This window comes from Nyctereutes procyonoides, unplaced genomic scaffold (genome assembly GCF_905146905.1).
Source record: "Nyctereutes procyonoides isolate TBG_1078 unplaced genomic scaffold, NYPRO_anot_genome, whole genome shotgun sequence".
NCBI classification, from domain to species: Eukaryota; Metazoa; Chordata; class Mammalia; order Carnivora; family Canidae; genus Nyctereutes; species Nyctereutes procyonoides.
The window spans coordinates 21,192,649-21,205,958 of NW_026575082.1; the positions used below are offsets into that span (position 1 = coordinate 21,192,649).

At 36.5% G+C, this 13,310-nt stretch overlaps 1 non-coding gene across 1 annotated transcript; it reads right to left on the bottom strand.

The window, feature by feature from the left end:
* Positions 1–202: 202 nt before the first annotated feature.
* Positions 203–315, bottom strand: LOC129514680 (small nucleolar RNA SNORA44). The gene has a single exon (XR_008665489.1). It is a non-coding gene; the product is annotated as a small nucleolar RNA SNORA44 (small nucleolar RNA).
* Positions 316–13,310: the final 12,995 nt, after the last annotated feature.

Below are 13,310 nucleotides of genomic sequence, written 5' to 3' on the forward strand. Positions count from 1 at the left end.
AAAAAAAAAGTATCAGACACAAGGCAATTCATGACTAAGTCAACTATTCATTTGAAGAAGGAAAATGTGAGTAAAATAGAATTTTATTTTATTTTATTTTATTTTGCTCTATACCAAAAAGTTGATCTAATACACCCATCTACATGGAAGTTTGTGGAAACACCTGGACTCAAGAAGGTGACTTCGAGCCCATGTCCTGAGGTGTTATAGGCAGGTGAGTGGCAGTTGCAGGTATTATGCTGACCCGTTCTGTCAAAGTCTCTTTAGGATGCTCTAGCTTGGCCATGAATGGCCACAGCTCTTGGAAACATGCTGAATAGAATTTTATTTTTAAGATAAAGAGTATTCATGTTCAGAGAGAGGTTTAGAATTTTAAGGAGCTTTACACTTAATTTGTACACTATTTTTAAAGTGATAAATAAGAAAGGGGCTATTTTATAAAAGTAATCTAATATTTGAGAATGCCTTATAATGTGCTTCAGCTGAAGTTTAGCCATCTTATATTCAAATCTGCAAATATAAGGGAAAGTTAAAATCTAAATTTGAAGGAAAATTATTTTCTAAAATGAAGTTTGGATAGTAATTTAGCTGTGCTAACCCTTTCCTTCTCTTTAAAGCATGAATCTGCTCATTGTACTTTTGAGTTGGAAAAGAAAATCATTTCACTTCTTACTCATATTTATTGTATTTTTTCAATATTAAAACAATACAACTTTCAAAATGCCAAGATGTACAAAGAAGCATTGCACCCAAATAGTTAGAAAGTATGTATGAGATACTAAAACATCAACTGTTAGGCAACTGTTTTATTTCTCCAGTGTTAAATATCTGTTTCTTGAAACATCTAAATGTTTCTTGGCATGCTGAAAAAAATTGCTATTGGTGGAAGGATATTTTATGTTGTATCTGAATGCATTAGGGTGGCTTCTGTGTAGGATCAGGATTGAAAGACAGTGCTGTGATAATGAGGTTTCATCTCTGAACACAGAAGTCAGAAGGGCTTTCTAGTTGTTTTGAGATCATTAGAAACACTTTGACAATCAAGCACATATATCCCTTTATCAACGTCTTGCTTTTCCCAGTCAACTCATTCTTCTACTCCTTATCCCACAGCCCCAGCCCCAACCCAAACACACACTTAAATTTGCTCTCACTAGTGGGCTTTAACTGAGAAAGTTGATTGAGAAGGCTATCAAGTTCTCCCTATTGGTGTACAGGATCCATTTTAATTCTAAAGAAGAAAACTGCTGGGTGTCAACGATACTCACTAGGAAGCTTCCCAGGGGTAGGAGGATGGTATCGAATTTACTGGGATGCCATCACCAGGAAAAGACTATGAAACCACCTGGGCTCCTCCAGAATTCACTTCGGTGAGCCAGCTGGGCAACCTGTAAAATACTCTCCTGCAGGTAGCTGCCTACAGGAAACTCATTAGGAATGAATTTCACTGGGCATCCTTACTGCCAGCCCAGTGCAACTGCAACAGGAAAAATGAACACACCAGAACCAAGGAGGACACAACCTTCCTCCTCCAGGGTCCCTCATCTGTCCTGTATGGACAAAATCAACATTGTGCCAACTGGCAAGGGAGAAATGTTTCAGTATCACAAGCAGGCAATGAAGGTGGATTTGGAACTGGACAGCAATGAGCTAATAACAAGCACATTCCTCCTTGTTATAGGTACTGAAATCAGATTTGAATATAGTGGGATCAAAGAAAAATAAATCAGAAACCAGGATCATGTAGCCTTACAGTGTTTTTCAAAAGATCAGTTCAATCTTCACTGCTTCTGGGATTTAGGCTATAAGATGTTTATACATTCTTTGTATCTTTGGATATAAGATATTATCAACCAAAGGACAAACCACTGATGGCCGTCATGATAGAAAATCAATGCCACTTAGACTATGACATGTCATTGATTAGAATTTGCATCCTAGTTTCTGAGATGTTAAAATGTAAAATAAGATCTTAGGAGTTTGATTGTCTTAGGATCAATAAAATACAACTTGAAAACATTAAGCTTTGGTAGTAACCTCAGCAAAATTGTCCCTCATCTCCCCTTTTCCTTGCCCTTCTACTTATTCAAATCTTAATAATCTTTCTATATGTAGCATCTCTCCCAACTACCTCCATGAAGACTTTGATACTTTGTATTCCACTCTTCCCATTCCCTATAAAGTTGTCTTCTGAGTATACTTAATTATATTGACTCATATTATCCCCTAATTGTTTCATGCATATTAGACTCATCTCCCCACCTCCATTGTAAATTCTTGAGGAAGCTTGTTTGCAATTTTTATACATCTGTATGAAAAGTTTGATTGATGCGATCAATGACTTTGGTCAGCAAGGGAGAAACATTCTCATTCTGTTGATTAAAAATAAGTCACCCAATCATGTCAGTATTTGTGAAGTTTCCTATTTCTACTTGACTTCATACTTCAAGATGGGGTTGGTTGAGAATTTTGGTAATCATGAATATTTACAATTAGTTTGCATAGGAACTGAACTTTGGTTCATATTTTCAAAGGAAAAGCCAGAGCATGGTAGTATAAGATGAACGTACATTTGAACTTGGGCTGAATTGAGTGGCTCCTTTAGATCTTCCACAAACATATTTGCTCAAGTCTCTGGAATGTATATTGTTACCTTGGAAATCAATTCAAGCTCATTGCATCTTCCTTTGCCTGAGATCTAGGTCAAAGGTAATTTTAATCGGCCAGCAGGTGCTACTTGACACCAAGGTCATTTCAAGCATCTCTATTAGAAAAGACATTTCCAAAGGCAGGGAAAGGAACTGATATGTGGCTTTTCCCACTAGAGAAATTACTTGCAATAAGTCACATTGGAGGGTAACATATTTAAAAGGATATCCTTTTGTAAGAACAGATTTCAAGCACTTGCAGTGGTGACAGAGGGGAAGGTTGTTTGCAATTTAATTTTCTTCTATAAGAGTACAGCTTAAAATCTGACAACTATTCATAAACCTTATAAAAGGTCTTTTGGACAGCAAAGGATAGTAAGGGAGCAAAAGAGGAAGAAAAAAATCATCAAGTTTTTCACCTCAGTAGTGAATTAATCCCTTGACTTACTTTCTTGCAGAGGCAGGCCATAACTCTGGGGTACAGTAGTATTCCTCTGTTGTTCTCATATTTTCCTCATTGAATGTGTTGTTAATAAGAGTGGTGAATTTGAAGATTTGGGAGTGGGTCTTGTATTGCACCCATAATTTCATTAGGCCCTCCTTCTTGCTAACCATGCCATCGGCAGACCTATCTATTTGCTGAGTAATGAGAGTTACGAAGAATAAGCACTTCTAATGCCATTTTGATTCCTTTAGCCTGGGGATTTTTTTAAAAAAAATAGGTATGTGAATAAGCTTTATTAGAGTTCAATTTTGGGAATAGAAGATTAAGTAAGGATGGTTACCAAAGCAAAAATGATCCCTTCGTTTCATTCTTACTTGATTTACTTGAAAACCTTAACCTTGAAAATTTAAAAGGTTGTTGGAAGAAGACTTTGGATTGGGATAAAGCTCATTTAAAAATGTTTTCCAGGTCATTTATTCTAGTTCATCAACATTTTATTTATTTTTTAAAATTGTGTTTATATTCTGGGTCACAAGGTGGCAAGGGCTGTAATTCTTGTGAAATGCAATAGATCTTTGAGCCATTATTGACATTTTAGCTAGTATAACAAACTAAGAGGCCAGCCTCATCATCTTTTTATCCCTGAGATGGCCAAAGTCTGACACCTATGGGACCATTCTCCATTCATAATGTCTTCACATAAGAGATACCAGATATTACTGTATTTTCCCTCAATGCTTGGGTGCAGACTCAGGGTCTTTCTCAGCACAGAGCCCCAGGAAGCCACTCCTGAGCTATGGGAACTGGCTGGCAAGATGACACTTGTTAACTATCTTTGTAGTATATAGTGAGACATTGTAAGTGGGGGTGGTAGTAGTGGCCATTGTCAACACTTCCAAGTTTATAATGTACTTTCACAGATATTCTTACATTTGATGAAACCATTATCTAAATAAGGTACAAATGAAGAACTGAAATATGTATACTTTGCTTAAATTTACTCAAACCTAGGACTTCATTTTTTTTTTCATTTTTGCACATTTCTCTGATACTTTTAGAAACAGACATGAAGCAGTCTTTCCCAGAGCTGCATTTTCAGATCCCTCCATAGTAGGTTGGATAAAGAAGGGGGAAATGTCTGAAAAAAAAAATAGAACCAGTATGTCTCCTCTTCACTGCTCCTGAACATGTATTTGATCCACACCAAGTGAAAATCGCTTGAAGAAACAACACAGCCTATCAAAGAGGTCACTGAACAAATTGGTGGGATGTAGAAATGTCAGGACATATTGGAGACTTTCAAGAATTGAGAGCCAAAAAGTATTTACCTCTTTCAGTTTGTTTGAATATATGGGGGCAATAGCTATGTTCAGTGGCCGGCAAGAAAGAGCCAGAATCAGAAGCTCTGGACTGCAGGACTACCTCTACTTCTCACCAACCTGTCTCAGAATTGGTAGGTTGTAATACATAGAAGTGGATATAATTCCTAACTCACATTATCCAACAAAACAAATTTGGCTAAAGAAGAAAACTTTGTAAGTTCTAAATTGCCATGATAATGCTAATTGTGGTCATTACTTTGTGGTATTTTTGGCAGCATCAATAAATGATGGTTTTCTGCTCTATATTCCGTCTCTTGCAAATTCTCAAAAGCTAATAAAAATACTGCTTCTACTGCCTCAAGATCTGGTATCAGTTCAAATGCAGTGTCATCTAAATTTATTTGAGAAAAAATATTTTTTCCTGTTAATTTCTCATTTTCAAAGAAAGGCAAATGGTTCTTTTTCCAGCCTACCCTCTCCTCAAAAAAAAAAAAAAAACCCCCAAAAGTTCCTAAATACATCATTTATGCTGACTCATGTATCAAGTGGTGGCCCTAAAACATCTTCATTCAGATTAATGGTGCCTGCAGTGTTTTCTCCAAGAACAGTTGCTTGGATAAATAATCCATACTTCCAGAGAGCTGGCTTAGAACAAACTCACAGCAAGTCTCAAAGAAATTTGTACTTTTGAATATGGAAAACTTTATTGCTTTGAATGACAGGCTTTTAAAGTTTCTACAGATTAAGATTTCATACCCTGAATATTTCAGTTTTGAGTAGAATATTCTGATACTTAGACTCTTATCTTTCTTGTACTTTCATATCATCCACTTTACTAAGTTAGAAAGGTTGACCTTAATTTATACCCTTTTATATAAACAAACCCAATGTGGAGAACATGGGGCTTATAATAAATTGATGTGGATTTAAATCTCAGCTTTATCATCTAGGAAGAGTTCATTGAAAGAACTGTGTGACAAAGCTCTCTTCACATGTTAAAACTCCTTGTCATTCTTAGCTATTATTAGTTGTGATAGGTAGATGGGAAGTTTAAGAGAAAAATTAGAGAGGTCTTTCAAAGCACTTATATAGAAAGACTATATATATTTTCCCCTACCCATTATAGAAAGTACAACTCTGAGCTTGTAAGGGCAGCTGTCAAGGTGAGAGATTTTACATTTGACCTTTAAAAATAGAACATTTCTCACCAACGAGTTGGGGCATTAAATATCCAACCCTGAAATAGGAAAATTATATGGGTGATGATGCTCAAGTATAATCTATATGAGGTTCAAAGGGATACAACATACGTGTTGTGCATATGAAGCCATTTTCATGCTTTCTAAAGTTCATTGCAGCATTTGAGCTTGTTGGCTGTTTGTAAGGCAAATCCTTCAGGGATAAATAAGGAAGTACTATGAGGTTATGTTAAGTAATCCTTATTTTTGCTATTCATAATAGTCAAACAGCCGTAGAATCTGCTGCTCAAAACCTAAGATCAATCCACTGAGTGTGCTGCCAAACTGCTTTCTAGAACCATAGGACACAAAGGCAATGTCATGCAGAATTGTAAACAGTCATTCCATTAATTTCCCCAGTGATGAAATCAAATGAGGCACCAGAAGCAGAGTGACAAATCATTTTAGGATTGGAAAGAAAAACAATGTTAGCTTCACAATGAATAACCCTTTGAAAGCCATCTTTAGAAAGGTTATTTCAAGACAGGTATATTTGAAAACATATCAAAGTTTATATATTTGTGCATGTGTGTGTACAGAAAAAAAAAGGAGAGAGAAAGAGAGAGAGAAAGTAGGGGTGGAAGGAGAGAAAATGATTTCTCCCAGTCTGTAACCACACATACACACCCACACCCCTTTTGTTAGCAGTCCTCCTAAATTGCTGTATTTTTTAAAAATTTATTTATTTATTTATTTATTTATTTATTTATTTATTTATTTATTTATGATAGTCACAGAGAGAGAGAGAGAGAGAGAGAGAGAGGCAGAGACATAGGCAGAGGGAGAAGCAGGCTCCATGCACTGGGAGCCTGACGTGGGATTCGATCCCAGGTCTCCAGGATCGCACCCTGGGCCAAAGGCAGGCGCTAAACCACTGCGCCACCCAGGGATCCCCTAAATTGCTGTATTAAAACTACATTCCTCCAATTACTATGGCCCTCCAATTATTCTACTTAAATTATGGTTTCAGAAGTAGAGATTTTAGGAGATGAGGAAATATACTAATAACTTATGACAACATTACCTAGTCCTGTCTCAACCCCGTTTCCCTCTTGTTTCAGAAAGTAACATCCCATAATAGAAGGGATTATCAGAAAGTTTAGTATTAACATATCTAGAGAGTATCCAGATTGTCCAATGAATATTTTTCAAGGGTTATTTTTTTTTCCTCCATGACAATAAGCCTACTGGGAGCCAAGTAGCTGGAAGAATAGAACTCTCTGATGATCCACTCTGGGACAGCAGGATTCCAAACTGATAGACTCGCAGAGGCCATGGGCAGGTTTAAAGCAGCAGAATGCCAGATCTGATGTACATTTAAGAGATCATTGTGGCCTCTGGCCAAGATATCACCATTTTCCTCACCCCCCAGCCCCTAGTAACCATTATTCTATTCTTTATTTCTACAAGATTGGCTTTTTTTAAGATTCCACTTACGAGTGATATCATATAGTGTTTTTCTCTATCTAGTTTCCCTTGCCATAATGCCCGCAGGGTCCATCCATGGTATGGCTAATGGCCAAACAGTATTCATATATATACACATACACACACATTTCTATATATACACACACACATATATGTATACGCACAGAATGATAGTGATACACATTCTATCTCTATCTATCATCTGTCTATCTATCTATCTATCTATCTATCTATCATCTATCATACTATGTCTATCATCTATCACCCACCACATCTAGTTTATCCATTGATGGACATTTAGCTGTTTTTATTTTTGGTTAAACATGAGAATGAAATTATCACTTTGTTATACTATAATTATTTCCTTTTGCTCTATATCCAGAAATGGGATGAATGGATCACACAGTCGTTCTATCTTTAATTTTTTAAGCAGCTTTTTCCCATAGTACATGCACCAATTTACATTCCTACCAATAGTACAAAAAAGTTTTCCTCTCTCCATATCTTTGCCAACACTTGTCATTTCTTGTCACTTTTATTATAGCCATTCTAACATCATTGTACTGTTAGTGATGTGGAACATCTTATCATGTAACTATTGGCCATTTGTATATCTTTTTTGGAAAAATATCTAGTCATTTCCTCTGCCTACTTTTAATATAATTCTTTTTTTTTGCTATTGAGTCATTTGTTTTTTTTTTTTATAAATTTTGAATATTAACCCCTCATCAGATATATGACTTGTAAGTATTTTCTCTCATTTCATTTTATTGATAGTTTCCTTGATGTGTGGAAGTTTTTTAATTTGATGTAGTCTCACTCCTTTATTTTTGCTTTTGTTGCCTTGACTTTTGGTGTCACATCCAAAAAATGTATTGCGGACATGAATGTCAAGGAGCTTACCGCCTATGTTTTCTTCTAGCAATTTATGGTTTCAGGTCTTACATTAAAATATTTAATCCATTTTGAGTTTATTTTTGTGGATGGTGTAAGATAGGCATCCAGTTTCATTATTTTGCATGTAGCTGTCCAGTTTTCCCACTATCATTTATGGAAGAGACTATTTTTTCCCCATGATATATTCTTGGCCTCTTTATCAAACATTTGGTTGTTATGTAGGGGTATTTTTGAGCTCTTGATTTTCTTCTATTGGTCTATGTATCTTTTTTTAATCTTTTTTTTTTATGTCAGCACCATATGGTTTTGATTACTATAGCTTTGTAGTTTAACTTAAAATCAGGAACTGTGATGCCTCCAGGTTTGTTTTGCTTTCTTAGGATTGCTTTAACTATTTAGGATCTTTTGTGGTTCCATACAAAATTTAGGGCTTTTTTCAATATTTCTGTGAAAAACACCATTGGAATTTTGATGGGGATTGTACTGAATCTATAGTTGGCTTTGGGTAGTATGGATATTTTAATATTAATTCTTCTGATTCACGAGCATGGGCTATCTTTCCATTTGTGTGTATGTAACTACTACAACTTCTTTCATCAGAAAATTATAGTTTTCAGTGTATATAGCTCTTTTACCTACTTGGTTAAGTTTATTCCTAAGTATTTTATTATTTTTGATACTATTCTTAATGGGATTGTTTTCTTTATTTCTTTTTTCAGATACTTTAGTGTAGTTAAAAGATTAATAAGTTCTGTGTATTTAATGCACATGTGATTATGGTTAACAATAAAGTATTATATATTTTAAAGCTGTTAAGAGAGTAGATCTTGAATGTCCACATCATAAAAAAGAACTGGTAATTATGTGATGTGATGGAGGTGTTGGCTAACACAGTTGTGGTAATCACTTTGCAATGTAGAAATGAATCAATTTAACACATTGTATAACTTAAACATTGTCGTATGTCAATTATATCTCAATAAGTCTGAAGAAAGACATCACTGTGGCTGCTTTGTGGAGAAAAACCATTAGAGGGAAAAAAGGTGCAGCAAAGAGAGCAGTTAGGAGAGTATTGTATTTCAGTTGGGAGACTCAGACTTGGATTGGGTGATGCCCATGAAACTGATGTGAAATTATTTGATCCTGAATAATCCTTGGAAGTAGCGCTGCCAGGACTTGCCAATGGCTTGGAAGTGGAAAATAAAGGAAAAGGAGGAATCAGGGGTGACTCTTAAATTCTGGAATTGAACAACTGGATGAATGGTGGTGCCATTTATTGAGATGGGAAGAGTTTTCTGGAGATAGATGGATTGGGTGGGGTAAGCACTTGTTCTGTTTGGTGACTTTAAATTTTAGATGCTTATTAGACATCCAAATGAAAATGGCAGTAGACAGTTTTATATCTGATTTTAGTGTCTCTTAGAATTTTGAACTTTCACTTACTGCTTTATAAAAGTAACATTAATTAAGTTGGGGTCTGGCAAAAAGAAAGTAGCTCACAGCTAGGTAAAATTTCTTAGTTCTTAGATTAGCATTCAAGACTTATCTTTGCCTACTTTCTTAGACTCATCAATCTCTATTTCTCTTTCAGAATCGATATGGCTATTGGCATATTAAGTCATTTATAGTTCCCCAGACACACACTATGACATACTTCCATGACTTTGCTTGTGCTCCAAATTACATCTTGCTTTCCCCCTCTTTCCATCTACCTAATTCCTAACTCATCCTTTAAGACTCTGTTTTGATGCCACGTCATCCTTGAAAACTTCCCTAACCATCCTAGAGGTTGATAGGATCTTTTGCTGCATATTGGCATTCAAGACCTCCTTCAACTGCAACATTTGTCATGTAGTATGGTAACCATTCAAATGTCTGCCTTCTAGACGAAACTGAGAACTCTTCATAGTCAAAAGTTGTCTTTATTTTTGTACTCCTAACAATCAGAATGACTGCGATTAATAGATGATGAAACTGGTTTTTGACTGAGTAAATATTTAAGAATCTTAAGCCTCTCTCTCTCTCCCCCCTCCTCTCTCCCTCTCTCTCTCTCCATCCTTCCCCCTCTCTCCTCTCTCTCTCTCTCTTTCTTTCTCTCTCAAATAAAGTCTTTTAAAAAAAAAAGAATCTTAAGCCTCTCTGAGGAAACTGTAGTGTAGAAAAATCTTCACAGTTTAGGTCCTTGGAAATTCTTTATGCATAGGCAGGACCAGGGGTAGACAGATAAGACTACCTCTTTCAGAGAATGATTTCAAAGTGTCCAGAATGTGTCCTTGTACAACCTTTACTGATTCATTTCTTGAGGGTTATACATTTCCCTCTTATTTAGGTTCTTTTGAAAAATGTACGTTTTGGAGAGAGAGAATAGCCCATTAATTTATTAGGTAAAAGGTAAGGTCTTGTAGTAGAAGGAACAGAGCCAGGAGTCTAGAGTTCTGGGCTACATATAGTCCCGGTTCTTTCCTTAACAGGATGTAGAAATTCAGCTCATGTGGGTGGCAGATAAGGGGAGTACTGTCCCTCGGCAATGTCAGCAAGGAAATTAATTGCTCAGAGAGACAAAGCATATGATTAAGTGACAGAATTATAAAATACTCTTGAAAGACTTGAGGTGATAGTAAAAAAGCATGCAGAAAAAGGATGAGAAGAAACAATTATTACTGAGGAGGGTAAGATGGTACAAGTGATTTTCCTGGAGAATTATCTTTGAAGAAAAAGAATAGTTCTTGCTGCTGTCAGGCAGCCATTGAACAGAGAACATTATGCTTTGAAAAAAGCAGTCCTGATGCTGAGAATTTCCTATGTTCCGTGTTCCTTGGTTTTCAAAGGAAACCTAGCCAAATGCAAAGTACAGTTTCCAATCCCCATGCTTAATTGATAGCCTTGACATGGACTGTGTTCTGAGTTTCTTAATAGTCTCAGGGAGGATTTGTTCAAATCATTCAAATTTCCATGCCCAAACTGATTTCCAGATGCTGAAATCTTACAGCCAACCCATTCCTTGTGCAATTTTGAGACAAAGTTGAGTATTATCATTAGTAATACCATATAATGGGACCATTAAGAGTCTTGGCACCAACCTCTCATTCATTTTTAATGTCACAGGAGGGAGATTTATTCGAACTCCTGCAGAGCTGCCTAAGCCCTGAATCTTTCAGAGGGAAGCAGAAAGATTGCTCGAATGCTGTACTCCATAGTGGGTCTGTGGGGGCTCTCACGAGCAAGACCTTAGCAGAGCTTTTTAGCCTTGACGCCTGGACGTGCGTTATAAGATGACTCATATTTCTTAGTTCTAGTAATGCTGGGTAGCTCATATGTGTCAAAATATAATGCCTGGAGCCTTATCCCCAAGGGAATGAAGAGGGAACAAAGAGAAGCCCTTTCTGGGATGCAGAGGTTGAAAGACGGAAAGAAGATTGCTCTTATTTCCTGGTGTCCAAGACCCTGTATTCCAATTCTGGTCTCCTTTTATAGCTTTATCCCCTTATTGCCATCCTACAGGAATTCTCCGCTTCAGCCAGGTTGGTCTCCTCATTGTTCCTCACATATAAATTTCTTATTCTCACCTTTCTAACTGCTATTCCACTCTCCTGAAATGTACTTGTCTTTCTTCTCCATTTATTTAAAATCACCATATCATTTGAGGGTTGGCTCTCATTCCGTCTTCTATGTAAAGCTCTTCCTGTTTCCTGAAATTGGCAATCCACAAAGCTCCTCCTCCCTCCACTTGGAATCTTTTCTAGGTTACCCAGACCTTACTCTGTGCTGGGCTAGTGATAAAACTGAGAGCAAGTCAGACAGGCCTTCCTCTGCCTTTAAGGAATTCTCAGTCTAGCGGGTGGAAAGATGTTAATTAGTTGTTCAATGATAGCTAATATTTATAGTGTTTACTATGTTCCAGGAACAACTTCTGATATAATTTTGGTTAGTCCTTAAGACAGCTTTATGGGATCGTTTTTATAGCTTAAGAGAGAGCATGTTTAATTTTTTTTCCATTTAATAGATGGGAAAATTGAGGCTTAAGGGGATTAAATCCCCGACCCATCCAAACGTTGGAGCAGTTTCTGGACTTAGGTAGCCTTACCACTGAATATATTCCTCCAAGCCTCCAAGTATTTTATCCCTACCTTTACCTTTATCGATGGCCTCATTTTGTGACTGGCTCCTATGTATACGTACCGTACCTTTCCTCAACTCCATCATATTGAAATGTCTGTGAGATTGATCATATCATAGGGGCCAGTTAGGAACACGGGCTTTAGAAACAGACCTGTATTCAAACCCTGATCCCCTGTCTATGTTTGACCAAGAAAGATTAATCTCTCTGATCTCTGCTGCCTTATCTGCAAAATGGGCAAAATAATAACCAGAGAGGGCTATGGAAGATTAGTTAAGATAACAAATGTAGAGCCTTCTTTCACACAGTACCCAGGACACGTCTAGCCTCAGTAAACGGTAGCTAATATTATTCTTTGGAGATGCCACCCTTTGGCTGTCAGCACAATGCTTGACGTGGCACTGCAAACATTTTTCATAAATAATTGAATATAGTGAAAACCTAAAAATTCAAAATAGAAAGCCTCTTTGACAGCTAATTTTTTTATTGAAGGATATCTTTATAAGGTGTAGTTTTATTAAAGTATATAAAATGCCACAAACTAATCACAAAGTATAGGACATTTAGAAAGTGCAAGTATTTGGGGTATCTGGATGGCTCAGTGGGTTGAGTATCTGACTTGACTCTTGATTTTGGCTCAGGCTCATGAGATTGAGCCCCACATCAGTTCTGTGCTCAGTGCAGAGTCTACTTGAGACTCTCTCCCTCTGCTCCTCCCTCCATTTGTGCTCTATAAATAAAAATAAATAAATACATACATACATACATAAAATTAAAAAATGTAAATATTTCATAAGGACTTGGTCAACTGTAAGTGGAAATTTGAAAACATACTTTTTTTTTTAAAGGCTTTATTTATTTATTCATTCGTGAGAGACACACAGAGAGAGGTAGAGACACAGGCAGAGGGAGAAGCAGGCTCCCCCTGGGGAGCTGGATGTAGGACTTGATCCCAAGACCCTGGAATCAGGACCTGAGCAAAAGACAGAAGCTCAACCACTGAGCCACCCAAGTGCCCTGAAAACATACTTTGCTATAAATTTAATGAATAATAACCATTTATTTTTAGCACATACTTTTGAATATGTTTTATGCCAATAAATTCTAAAAAGTCATTTTTCAATTTATATTCTACTAGTACAAAATTATTTAATGAGTACATAGTATGTGTAATATGCTAAGAAACTTACAATTAAACATATATATATATATATA